Source organism: Sceloporus undulatus, chromosome 3, assembly GCF_019175285.1.
Source record: "Sceloporus undulatus isolate JIND9_A2432 ecotype Alabama chromosome 3, SceUnd_v1.1, whole genome shotgun sequence".
Lineage (NCBI taxonomy): Eukaryota > Metazoa > Chordata > Lepidosauria > Squamata > Phrynosomatidae > Sceloporus > Sceloporus undulatus.
In genome coordinates, this window is record NC_056524.1 from 10,538,133 (window position 1) to 10,552,365 (window position 14,233).

Genomic DNA, 14,233 nt, shown 5'->3' on the forward strand with positions numbered 1-14,233 from the left:
GGAACCAGTATGAGACTGGTTTTGTCCCTATACTACAGCAAAAAGATAAGTGCTTTGTTTTGGTCACCAGCAACAGTCATAATTTTTTTTCCCTGCAGAAATGTATTTTGGATTTGGAAAAAATGGCCAGCAGCCTGTAAATTCAAATTGTGCCATTGCACAATGTTTGTCTTCTCAAAAGGGGAGCGGAGTTGGGATTATGGCTTTGGGACCATTGCATGAACAGGGCTGTCAATGTGACCTTTGGGTAGTATGTCCCAATTTACAACATGTCTCATTGGACAATGGTCCCAGTGCCCAACATATCCCAGTTCACATGTTCGGTTGTGCAGTGGGAGCCCCCATTGTGCTACATAGTGCCCTGTAGTACATTATAGAAAGTCACTAGCATGGTTGCATGATGTCAGTGACATAGCTCCATCGTCATAAAAATTGCTCAATATAGCCTCTGATGCAAGATCTTGACCATTTTATTTTGTAAAAATGCTAAGTTTACATTTTAAAAATGTTAAAACTCTCTACAACAGCAGTTCCCAACCTGCGGGTCGTGACCCTTTAGGGGGTCGGCAGGTTGGGACTTGCCCCTCCTCCTCGTCCTTCACATGGCCAGGCCTCCTCTGGCCTGCTGCTGCTACTGCCTCCGCCATCACGTGGGGCTGACATCACCACCGCCGCCTCCTTCTCCTCCTCCACATGGCCACCACTGCTGCCATCACCGCCATCGCACAGGGCTGCCACTGCTGTCACCACCACCACAATTGTGGTGGTGGTTATGGAAGCCCCGCATGATGGCAATGATGGTGGCATCAGGCCAGAGGAGGCCTGACTGGCACTGGAGGAGGAAAAGGAGGGAGGAGGAGGAGGAAGAGGAGGCATCCCCGCATGATGGTGGTGGCAGGTCAGAAGAGGCCTGGCCGTGTTGAGGAGGAGGAGGAGGAGGGGTGAGGAGGAGGAGGTGGTGGTGGGGCTTCCAACAGCCTTTGTGGCTGGAAATCCTGCCTCTTCTTCCAGCCAGCGGCCTCCCTGATTGGTTGGGAGGCTGGGAAGGGGTGTGACTTCTGACTGCAAAGACCGCTGGGGCTTGTAGGTGGTTGGAAATCCCACCCCTTCCTGGCTTCCCAACAAATCAGGGAGGCTGCCAGGTGGGACTTCCGACCACAAGGGGGTCCCAACAAAGGTTGGAAACTGCTGCTCTACAAGTTTTTTGCACAAGAAAATGTTTGCAACTTTTGCTAAAGAAGTCCTAAAAGAAAAAAGAAAAAAAGTCATGCAAAGTCCTCCAAAGAAGGAGACTCCATCACACTCTGAGGCAGTGTGTTCCACTGTTGAACAGCTGTACTGACAGGACATTCTTCCTAACGTTCAGGTGAAATCCCTTTTCTTGTTGCTTGCATCCATTGCTCTGCATCCTAGTCTCTGGAGCAGCAGAAAACAAACTTGCTCCATCCTCAATATGACACCCCTTCAAATACTTAAACAGGGCTATCATATCACATCTTAACAATAGCAGATACGAGGTAAGATATAGAGTCAGTCACTGTAGCTATACAGTCAGTCACATAATTTCAGCATTCACCATAGAATCATAGAATCTTCCTAATGTTTAGGTGGAATCTCTTTTCCTGTAGTTTGCATGCATTGCTCAATGTCCTAGTCTCCGGAGCAGCAGAAAACAAGTACAACCACTGTGTTACTATGTCAGTGCAGATTTACCTGATACAAACATGATGTAGATTCTAAGCCAGATGAATGGGGAGAAAAAAAAACCTGTGGTCCACTCCCAGATGAAAGCCTAAGTCAAAGCAAACAAGGGACCAGCTGCATTAACCTTGTCTGCAAATATTTCATGGGTTCAGAAAACCTGATTTCAATTCTGCCTAAATACCAGTGTTATACGGCATGATGGGAACCTTTGGAAGACCAAGAGGTAAACCATGATGACCCTCTTAGAAATAATGCCCTTCTAAAGGAGGAATTGTTGGAGGAATGAAATCCTACAGCGGTAATGAATGACACTGAGAACGACTCTAACCCCTTTCTGGATGGTGTGATATTTTATTGGCCTAGACAGTCCCATTCATTTTGAAGTCACAGGCTATGAAAATTACTTTTGGCGGAGTTTATTACAGCAGGTAATGAGACTATAAATCTGCAAGCTGTTTGCTTAGCTTTCTGGACAGTGAGAAGTTGAGAAAAAGTGACTGTTTAGATTATGTTGAAAGAACTGAAAATTTGGGGTCAGAAAGATTGTGTATGTAACCTGAGTTTTTCATCATACCTGTTTTTCATCATACTGTTGTCCGCTTACTGAATTATAGTTAAATATACATGTAGATTGGTTGTCTCATACTCTCTAACAATGGGATTTCATTAAATTTAGAGACAGGAAAAACATTTTGCTTCCATATAGTCTGGGTTTTCCTTTGAAGGAGCTAACCCAGTTGATGAAGCTTTAGGGATTGAAGTTCAGCACCTTAAATAGCTTCTTTATGTAATGAGATCTTGTAGCACCTTTGAGACTAACTGAAAGAAAGAAGTTGGCAGTATGTCTTAAGTAGACTTATGTCTACTTCCCTAGAAGCATTTTATCATCATCATCATTGTAATCATCATTATTATTAGTCCTACTGTTTCCCCATATTTCCCCCCATTTCAGGATTCAAACCATTTTACAATAGTTAAAGCAAAGATGATGAGGATGATTCACTACTTCACCGACATGGAAACCGCCAGTTCCCATTCATCTTATGAGGCTGTCTCTTCTCCATTTAAGCAGATGGCATAATAATAAATTTGTTATTTGCATCAAGGACCAGACCTCCTCAAAATGTTTTTTAAGTCACAAAAGAACCCCAAATCAAATCAATAGAACTAATGGAGAAGACAAAGTGGACAACATTCTTAATGAAAAATACTCATTACTTGATGTGAATCAGCCGGAACAACACAACTCAGGGAACCACTATTATGAGAGTCTAGTGGGTGCATTCAGCTCCCTTCCATAAGGAATAAAATGTCTTTTACTTTGTGACCTAGTCAATTTTGAAGGGTATTGAAACAAGATATTATCTAGTAATCTTGTCACCCCATTGGCAATAGGCATTCTTCTTTTTGTATCATAGAATCAGCTAAGCATTGTCAAGTTTTTATAGCTGTTTTGTGTTTCTTTGTTTTAACTCTGCATCATTATTTTTCATTAATAATATTATCCACTTTATCTTTTTTCCCCCAGCAGGTACCATTGATTTTGCTCTTGTTTTCTACATAATAAATGTTAACAGGGATAGAGAATTTTTTTTTCCTTTTCATTATTTTAAGCGAAATAACACTATTTCAATGTGCAAAACTAATATAGATACCTTCCAGAACACAGAAACCATCTTAGGCACTTCCTCCCATTTTGCAATGCAACTCTTGGCTAGAAAGAAATTCACATCAAAAAATTTGCCACATTAAAGGAAGCTAGAGACAGTTGCATAAAAAAATAGTATGAACTGGGGAAAGTCCATATGAAAATAGTTGGGCGTCTCATTTTTTTATAGATTTTTTTTTACTTTTTATTTGTTCTGTTTTCCTTCACTTACTTGTTTCCTTTAAGATTATGTCTGGATAAAAAGATTACGGATGGATAAACATGCGCTAAAAGGTTCTTGGCTCAACTCAATTCCCACCCATTTGTCCGGGTTTGGGGAGGGGAAAAATCTCTTGAAAATTGGTGTTATGATTTTGGAGGAAATGAATCTGGGGAATTCATGGGCTTCACTTTTTCCATTTCTGTCTTTAAAATTTTCATTCTAATAATTTACAAGCAATAAAATATTCAAGAATTGGTGCTAAATTCTGATGAATGAATTTTTGATGCAATAAAGCCCAATCTATGGAGATTAGTGCACAGCTAAATAAAGCTTCTTACCGCTGCCAAATTCAAGCTTTATTAGGGCTTCATGCTAGTGTTATCACATGGCTTTTCTCCTCAAAACTGCCATTCAGGTGCAGCTTGGTGCCAATGCTGGTCTCCAAACTCACTTCAGCAGCCATTTTATAAAGTCAGAAAGCTTGATTTTTTTCTTTGCCCTTGCCTTGCCTTTGCCTTCCCCTGAGGCTGAGAAATGTGTGACTTACCCCTTATAGAACCAAACTGCCATATTGATTGAGTGATTAATAAAGTCAGTTTAAGAATAGTTTTTGTGGGTTTTGGGGGCTATGTGGCCATGTTCTAGAAGAGTTTATTCCTGACGTTTCGCCAGCATCTGTGGCTGGCATCTTCAGAGAATGCTGACCTGGAAGAGAGTGTGTGTGTATGTATACACACACACACACACACACACACACTGTGTGATCCTGGATAAGGAGGAGTGATTCCCATGTTGATCTGTGTATTGTTCTGTTGCTGATGGCGGGGCCTCAGAGTGGGAGGCTATGCAAAAGAGGATTAGTGTCTGCTAACCAGTGATCATTGTTTGCTGGAAAGCCTCTGACCCTGACTGGTTTCTCATTTGCATGTGCTGAGTCCTGGTTCTGGTATTCTTCAAGACTGGTAGCCAAACTTTATTTACTTTAAGGGTTTCTTCTTTCATGTTGAAGTTGCCCAAGTGTTTGTGGATTTCAATGGCTTCCCTGTGCATTCTGACCTGATAGTTGTTGGCATGGTCCAAAATTTCAGTGTTTTTAAACAGCATTTTGTGCCCAGGATGGTTTATAATGTGTTCTGCTACTGCTGATTTTTCTGGATGACCCAGTCTGCAGTGTCTCTTGTGTTCCTTGATTCGTGTTTGGACACTGCATTTGGTGGTCCCTATGTAGACTTGTCCGCAGCTGCATGGTATGCAGTAAACTCCTGCAATTGTGAGATTGCACAGTCAAACTCATGGGCTAATGGAGGAGAGAGAGAGGAAAAGAAACATGGTAGTGAGTTAGAATGACACAGGAAGAGAAACAGGTAAACATGTACTGACTATAGGCATGCAGAAGTTGCTAACTCTTACAGGTACTACACAGCACCAGTGTGACAGAACACCTTTCCCTTCTTCTTTTCCCTGCAGCCCTCAGAGTTACCCAAAAGCTATCCCCAGAAGGATTCCAAACCCCAAGGAGAAAGTTATATATTGAAGGAGTCACAGAAAGAATAGGAGATCACTCCTTTCTGATCCATAAATTCTGCTATTCTGCCCATGGAAAGCCAGGGCTAGATCCAACTCACAGAGGCCAGAGATAAGTGGAAGTGTTCTTCAATACTGATATCTGAACCACAAATACAAGTAAGGGGAGGAAACCAAAACAAATAAAAATAAAAATAATTCTGCACGATCAATGACCTACTTTATTTCGCTGTCAAAGTCAAACTGTGCAGAAGCACAATCAATGTGAATGTTAATTGCTGGAATTAATCCTACCTCCTACATTTATGCACAAACACACGCACAGGCTTAGTCCACCCAGAGAGCTCACTGGCAAAGCAATGCCAAGGGCTGCCTCAGTCCAGATTGCAGGCTGGAAGCTGTTTTTCTCCCCTGTGCTTTAAAAAGAAAAAACAAGATTTTTATAATATACTGAAATAATAAATACCGTATTGTTGTTGTTGTGTGCCTTCAAGTTGTCTCTGGCTTATGGCGACCCTCAGGAGAACCTATCATGGAGTTTTCTTGGTAAGATTTGTTCAGAAGAAGATTGCATTTGCCTTCCTCTGAGGCTAAGAGAGTGTGACTCACCCAAAGTCAGCCAGTGGGTTTCCATGACCAAGCGAGGAATCAAACCCTGGTCTCCAGAGTCATAGTCCAACACTCAATCTACTACCCTCTGCTGGCTCTCAAATACTATATACTTATTTTTATTTTATTTTTTAAACTCTATTTTGAGCTACCTTGGGTTTCATACTCATAGAAGGTGGGGTATAAATTAAATCAACAATAACAACAGCAACAGTTTTAAAAATAGACACTACATAGGAAACAAGGACTGGACTCCTGTCTGCATGCTACATCAGTATAACTTTATGCTGGTATATGTCATAGTGGTGGGTGGAACAGGCTCTGGATGTAGCACCCATGAAGTAAGGACTTTCTCCTTGATATAGTATCATAGGGTTATAAGGTATGGTAAAAGCCATCTAATCCAACACCTTGCTAGTGCAGGAATCCACAGATAAAGCAATCCAGAGAAGTGAGCATCCAATTTCTGTTCAAAAACTTCAAATGCAGAAGAGTCTACCACCACACCAAGGCAGTTTATTCCACTATTGAACAATTCTTACTACCAGGAAGTTCTTCCAATGTTTAGGTGAAATCTTTTTCCTTGTAATTTGAATTTAAACGGTCTGGAAACCATGCCCTATGAGGAATGGCTTAGGGAGCTGGGTATGTTTTGCTTGGAGAAGAGACAGTTAAAAGGTGACATGATAGCTCTATTTGAATATTGGAAGGAATGTCATAGTGAGGATGGACAAGTCCTTTTTTGCTGCTCCAGAGACTAGGAAGTTTATCGCACACCTTTTTTCCTCCATTATGGGAACTGGAAGGGCTCTTGGGGCCGTGTGTGACCAGGACCCTTTTGAGGACAATTCGCTGTGCAATAAAATCCGTTTTTTCCAGGTTGTACGCGGCCCCAAGAGTCCCCTTCCAGTTCCCATAACTGGGGGGAAAGGTGTGCAATAAACTTCTAGGATACAGAGCAATGGGTTCAATCTACAGGAAAGAGATTCCATCTAAACATTAGGAAGAACTTCCTTGTAGTAAGAACTGTTGTTCAACAGTTGAATATGCTGCCTCAGAGAGATTTTTAAACAGAGGCTGGATGGCAATTCATCAGGAGTGCTTTGATTGTATATTACTGCATGACAGAGGGTTGGACTGGATGGCCCTTGGGGTCTCTTCCAGCTCTATGATTCTATAATTCTAAAAGGAGAAGCACAGGGAGACAGGGAGGGAGGGAAAAGTCTTGCAAAGAGAGAAAGAAAGACCCAGACAGGCCACAAAGGCCAAAAGGTGAAGCGAACACAAAAATTAAAATCACACAAGCCATTGTACTCCCTATTGCCATGTATTGATGCAAGAGTTGGACAGTTAAGACAAAAATAATGACAACGGAGAATCCTGACAAATTCAACCTAGACAATGAAGAAATAGAAATAGTAAAAGAGTTCTCATACCTGGAATCAAACACTGATAGAAATGCGGACTACAGCCAGGCAATCAGAAAAAGATTAACAATGGGGAGAGTGGCTATGAAGGAACTAGAAAAGATCTTAAAATGCCAAGTTATACAACTGAACACACGGCTCATGCCATGCAGTGGCTCAATGCTATGGAATTCTGGGGTTTGTAGTTTGTTGTGCCACCAGAGCTCTCTGGCTAAATATCTCTCAAATCAACAACTCCCAGGATACCATGGCAGTAAGCCATGGTAGTTAAAAGTGGTGCCAATCTAGATTATTTCTGCAGTGTGGGTGCAGCCTGGGAAGTAAGAACCACTTGGTGGAAGTACGCCAAGTATATTCAAAGCAAAGACCTTATTTTTCCAATGAAGATAAACAATGGGAAACAGTGAGTTCATAAGTTGTGTACTACACACTCACAATATTAATGACAATAGCAAGTAGATTTCTATACCTCTTATCGGTGTACTAAGTGGTTTACAAACTGTAAGCTATTTGCCCCCCAACAAGCTGGGTACTCATTTTAGTGACCTAAGGAAGGATGCTAGGCTGAGTAGACCCAGAGCCCCTGGCTGGTATTGAACTCACTACCTTGTGGTTTGTGAGTGAGTAGTGCAGTAAAGCCATTTAACTACTGCACCACACACACAAAAAAACCAAATTGCAAAACTATGTTGTAATTTTTGTCTCAGCCCAAATTAAAAACAACAGCAAGCATTCAACATCTGTGGCAGACAATAACTTGTTCTGAATGCCTGCAGACTCATGGCTCACTCTGGATTTCTACCATGGCATTCATCAGTAGTAGTTGGGTACCTTCAGATTTCATCCAGCAGGGTCTACCACAGCAGGGGTCTTGAGTAACACTCCATTTATTTGGGTCAAACACAATCACAGCCTTGGATCACATCTTCAGAAAGAAGGCTTTTATCTCATAATCGATAGAGAATCGAAATATACGCCCTCTTCCACTTAGCACAATGTTTGGCCACTTCACACAGCAGTCTCTGCTGCCTTTGTAACCTGTCATTTGTTTTCAATCATAACCAAACCAGTTATTCTCAGAGAAAGCCACCCAACAGAGAAGTATAAAGTCAGCAGGCTGACACCTGAAGGCACTGAGAGAGCAAGACAGTCTCTATTGTCTACTGTGATGCTGTTGTTTACATTTTGATTTGTTGTGCTTTGTAAAATCACCTTGTTAATGTTATTGTTCTAAGGTGATATTATAAACTAGATAAAGTGTTTAAATCCTGACTGGGTTTATCCTCCTGTGGGTAAATAAATAGTGGTGGAATCTCTTTTCTTGTAGTTTGAGCAATGGATTCAAACTACCAGAAAAGAGATTCCACGCAAACATTAGGAAGACCTTCCTGACAGTAGAGCTGTTTGACAGTGGAACACACTACAAAAAATGGTGGGTTCTCCTTATTTGGAGGTTTTTAAGCAGAGGCTGGATGGCCAATTGTCACAAATACTTTGATTGTGTGTTCCTGTATGGCAGAAGGTTGGATGGAATGGCCCTTGAGGTCTCTTCCAACTTTATCATTCTCTGTATGCATGTGTACTGTATATACACAAACACACACACACACAGCATGGACCCTTCCCATTTGTGGGGATTCGGCTCTGAGACCTCCTTGCAGATGGCAAAAAAATGTGGATGGTCACGCCACATATTATTCAATGACACCGACATTCATGCATCTACATGCATGAGCCACCATTGAATAATGCACAGTATGGCAATACCTGGGATGTCAAATGTGAAGATAACCAGCCATTCCATTAAGCTTTTAGAATTATTTGTGGTGGGATTTTGATGCTGTGCTATGCTGTTTTGTTGATCTTTTTATAGGGTTTATAATAAGTTTAAATGATTTTCAGATTAAGTAATTGTTTTTTTTAAAGATTTTATAATTCAAAATAAAATTTAGTTTTATATTTATACTTTTTTTTTTTGCATAGTTTTCTATCTGTCCTGTTTTTAATATGTTGTAAACCACCTTGAGCCCCATTATTGGAAAAAAGAACATAAATATATAAATATAATTTATGTAATAGATTAGAAAGCTGGGCCAAAGCTAACAAAATGAATTTTAACAAGGGGAAATGTAAGGTACTACACTTAGGCAGAAAAAAAATGAAATGTGTAGATAAAGCATGGGGAACTCCTGGCTTCTTGAGATTACGTGTGAAAGAGATCATGGAGTCCTAGTAGACCACAAGTTGAACATGAGTCAACAGTGCGATGTGGCAGCTAAAAGGCCAATGTGATTTTAAGCTGCATCAATAGAAGTATAGTGTCTAGATCAAGGAAAGTAATAGTGCCACTCTATTCTGCTTTGGTCTGGCCTCACCTGGAATACTGTGTCCCGTTCTGGGCACCACAATTCAAAATGGACATTGAGAAACTAGAGAGTGTCCAAAGGAGGGTGACTAAACTGGTGAAGGGTCTGGAAACCATGCCTTATGAAGAGAGACTTAGGGAGCTGGGTCTGTTTAGCCTAGAGAACCGACGGTTAAGAGTGATGTGATAGCCTGTTTAAATATTTGAAACGATGTCATACTGAGAAGGAAGCAAGCTTGTTTTCTGCTGCTCCAGAGAACCCGGAAGGAAAAGAGATTCCAGTTCAACATTAGGAAGAACCTCCAGACAGTAAGAGCTGTTCCACAGTGGAACACTCAAGAGTGTGGTGAAGTTTCCTTCCTTGGAGGCCTTTAAACAGAAGCTGGATGGCCATCTGTCAGGGATGCTTTCATTGTGAGTTCTTGCATGGCAGGGGATTGTATTTGGCCCTTGTGGTATCTTCAAACTCTATGATTCTATGGAGACTATCACATGGGGGCAGTTTACAGCTAACCAGATTACAATTAAAATATACAAAAAAACCCCACAATATTTACACCAAATTAAAAATATACTCTGTTAAAATAATTTTAAAGTTATGCAACACAATTTAAAACAATACAGTACTTATAAACCTTTGTTTAAAGCCTTGGTTTTATTCATCTGAATAAAAAAGTCTTTGTCTGCCAACAGAAGGACAGCAGGCACATTTTGTTGCAGTTGTGTGTCTTCAAGTCATTTCTGACTTATAGTAACCCTAAGGCAAAGCTATCACAAGTGTTCTTGGCAAGTTTGCAATTGCCATCCTTGGAGACTGAAAGAATGTGACTTGCCCAATGAATTTCACGGCTGAGCCATTATTCGAACCTTGGTCCCCAGAGTAATAGTCCAAACACTACACCACGCTGGCTCTCAGGTGTATCTACACTGTATCCACACTGTAGAAATAATGCAGTTTGTTACCACTTTAACTACCCTGACTCCATCCTACAGAATCGTGGAAACTGTAGTTTGGTGAGGCACCAGCACTCTTTGGTAGAGAAGGCAAAAGACCTTGTAAAACTACAAATCTTGGCATTCGATAGGATGGAGCGACAGCATTTAAAGTTATTTCAAACTACATTATTTCTACAGTGTAGATGCATCCAGCATTGAGGGAAGCATACCTACCCTTCCTACAAAAGTCTCCGGCCAGCCACTGAGAAAGGCCTCCCTTGTGTCCCCACCAGCCGTACCTGTGAAGGTAGCTGGGACTCAGAGGAGAGCCTCTCTTTTGGATCTTAGGGATAGGGCAGGTTCATACACAAAATGTTTGCATAGCTCCAATAAACAAAGGTGCAGTAATGTCCACCTTCAAAACAGAATGGCATGGACTGCAAGTTGGCTTGCCACTATGTCATCTTATGTTACTGCTGGATAAAATGATTGTTTGCATTCACCCACTGTCCTTCAAGGGGGAAATGACAATGAGTCTCTTTGGAGCAGGTAACCTCGAGCTCTTGAGATGCGTTGTAGCCAGCCAAATGATCTCATTTCAGGGCAATTTAAATCAAAAGCCAGAGAAAATCAGCCATCAGACAACATTCTGGCAACAGCGTAGGAAGGAAAGTGAGCGGGAGTGATTGGCTCCTTCCCTTTCACCTCCAGCAACAACACTGGAGTCTGGACAATTGGCATCCTGCAGCATTCCCCACTGAAAATCAATAGGATTTCCATTACATTTCAATTGTCTTGCAATGGAGAAAGCCACAGGGCTTTGATGGCTGATGCTCATACATTTTTAAATATTACCTCTTGTGCTGGGGAGCCCAGCTTTTTAATGTTTCCTCCCCCTCAAAGTAACCAACAAAGAATGTGGGGAACTTATCAAACCTAACCATCAGATCTCCTTGGGAATAATTTCCTCTCCTTGGAGAAAGGTCTCTGCTCCTGGCAGCCCATCACTCCTCCTTACCTTCATGTATTACATCTCGTGCAAGTTTTTTTTAAAGGCATGTTCTCCTTTGATGGCCCCATTCAAACTGCATTTTCCTATCAAAAGTAATTTTGTCAAGAGTGGCTAGTGGTTTAAAGGCAGCAATAGGGATCGGTAGATGTAGACAACAAATCAGAGGTGAAGCTGCAGTGATCTCATAGTCACAATGGGTCTGAAATTAGTAGGATGAAGCAAATTCTCAAACTTTTGTTCTCTATTTTCCCCCATGTAATTGTGACTGTTCCTATCTCAAGTGATCTCAATGATGTGATACTTCTGTGCAAGCAGCAATATGAAATTCTTCTTGTGGTGTGCCTTGATGTTGGTTCCAAGTTATAGTAACCCTATCATAGAGTTTCTTCACAGTATCATAGAATCACAGAGTTGGAAGAGAACTCAAAAGCCATCAAATCCAACCCCCTCCCATGCAACTACAGTGGATTCAACATCAGCATCAGGCAGCTTGATGTGGGAAGTTACCATTTTAATTGATCTCAATGCCCATGAATGACAGTGTGGTGCAGTGGTTTGGGCACTGGACTAAGGAGATTATCAGATGGGGGATGAAACATCCTTGTCCCATCCTTTTCTGGCTCTTATAACATGTTCACAAGAAGAGTTTCATACGATGTTGTGCTTATCTGGCCATTATCCTGTCCAGAAAGTGTGATTGACTGCAATCATTCAAAGGACTTTCAAACGAGGTCACACAGATCCAGTCATTGTCCTGTCACTGAAGCAGCATTGCCCTGCATTTTGCATTAATGGGAGTTGGTGTTAATCCAGTGCCACTTCAATGATGAGATAGTAGCAAAGTGATCTGAAAGCCTTCCATGGGATTGCAGTCAAAGACAGGATCAAGACGAGGGAGCAATCCCATCCTTATCCTGTCTGTGTGTGATAATCTCCATGACTCTGGAGAGCAGGGCTCAAATACCCGCTGGGTCATGAAAACCCACTGGGTGATCCTGAGCAACTCACAGTCTCTCAGCCTCAGAGGATGACAATGGTAAACCCCCTCTGAAGAAATCTTACCAAGAAAGAAACTTACCACGATAGGGAGCACAGAAATGACTTGAAGGCCAATCACACCACATCACTATCACCACTGAAGTCTACGAAAACTCATGCTGCCAATTTCTTTCTTTCAGTTAGTCTCAAAGGTGCTACAAGATCTCTTTACGTACTGATTCTACTGACTAAGATGGCTATATCTTTGAATTCTCCCTAAATATATGTGCATCTTATTTGTGCTTTTAAATTGGTGCATGTTTTAATGGATGTGTTTTAACTGGTGTTGTTTGTTTGCTACAAAACTCTGGTATCCAAAAGTCATAGTCTAACACTCAAACTACTATAGCCACATTGGCTGTCAACCTGGTTAGTAATTTGCTGGGAGGCTATTAAGGAAACCAGGGACCTTCAAATTAGGTTAGAAAATAATTCTCCCTGAAATCCTAGGCAACCACTGCCAGTCAGATCTGATAGCACTGTGCTAGATGTTACAAGTATCTGAATCAGTATCAGGCAGCTTCTGTTGGAGAACGTGAAAGATAGTAGTGTATCTCACAAGCAGAGTAATTAGTATTCACAAAAAAGCAACTACCAATCCCATACCAGCAGGTTCTGTAAAGAAAATAAAACCGGCTAATGCTTCGTTATAAAAATATCTGAAGTAGATTTACTTACAAATATGAAAGGTGACATCATATCTCACGATGAGAGGTTCTGTAACATGTGCTTTTCAAATATGGAGGAGAGAACTGCAGACTACAAAATGGAAAACAAACAAATTAAACTGATTCAGGGAGAGAGAGAAGGTAATTAAAATCAGCAAAGGAGAAATTACTATTCTTTTCTTTTTTACTTTTAAAAACTTTTCTAAACTAGGGTTTTAAACACCGTTGATCCCATTCCAAGAGAAAGGCAGTGTATACATTCAATAAATAAATAAACAAACAAGCCTAGATACACCAACTAGCAACAACTGGGTATAGGTAATATAAAGCCTCCTTTGTTTGTAGCTATAAAACTGGGAGCCATTCAATGAAAATGAATGACATTTGATTCTTGTCAGACTAGAGTTAGTACTTTATTCACCCATTGCATCATAAACATATGGAAATCTCTGCCACTGAGTAGGATGATATGGCCATTGGATTAGATGGGTTTAAAGGAGGATTAGACAATGGTTGCTATCAATAGCTGCTATCAATAGCTATTAACCATGTTCTTGCTCAGGTCATAGTTACTCAGTGATCAGAGCCATTATGCTCTGGATTCTGATTCCAGGGAGATAAACAGTGATGTAGGACTCAGGCCTTCAGACTGAAATGAACATTCAGCACCTGTTTTGGGGCATCCAAACATTGCCCATTGTTAGAAAGATGGTCTTTCTGATGGTCCCTTGGAGCGCTCTAACTGGACTGGTCAACTGTAAGTCTTATCCAGCATTCTTGAGGAAGGCAGCAAAGGGTGCTCCTTCTCCCTGATTTCTTTCCTCACTGTGCAACAACTGCAAAGGGATAGAGTTGTTATATTTTCAGTATGTCCACATTTTATACAGAATTATAGATTCATAGAAATATGAATTGGGGAAAAACCAACAAGGACCATCCCGTCCAACCCCCAACCTGACAAATTACTTCTGTTTAAAAACTTCCAAAGAAAGAAACAACACCACACTCCAAGGCAGTGTGTTTCACTGTTGAACAGCTCTTATCACCAGGATGTTCTTCCTAAAGTTTAGGTGGAATAG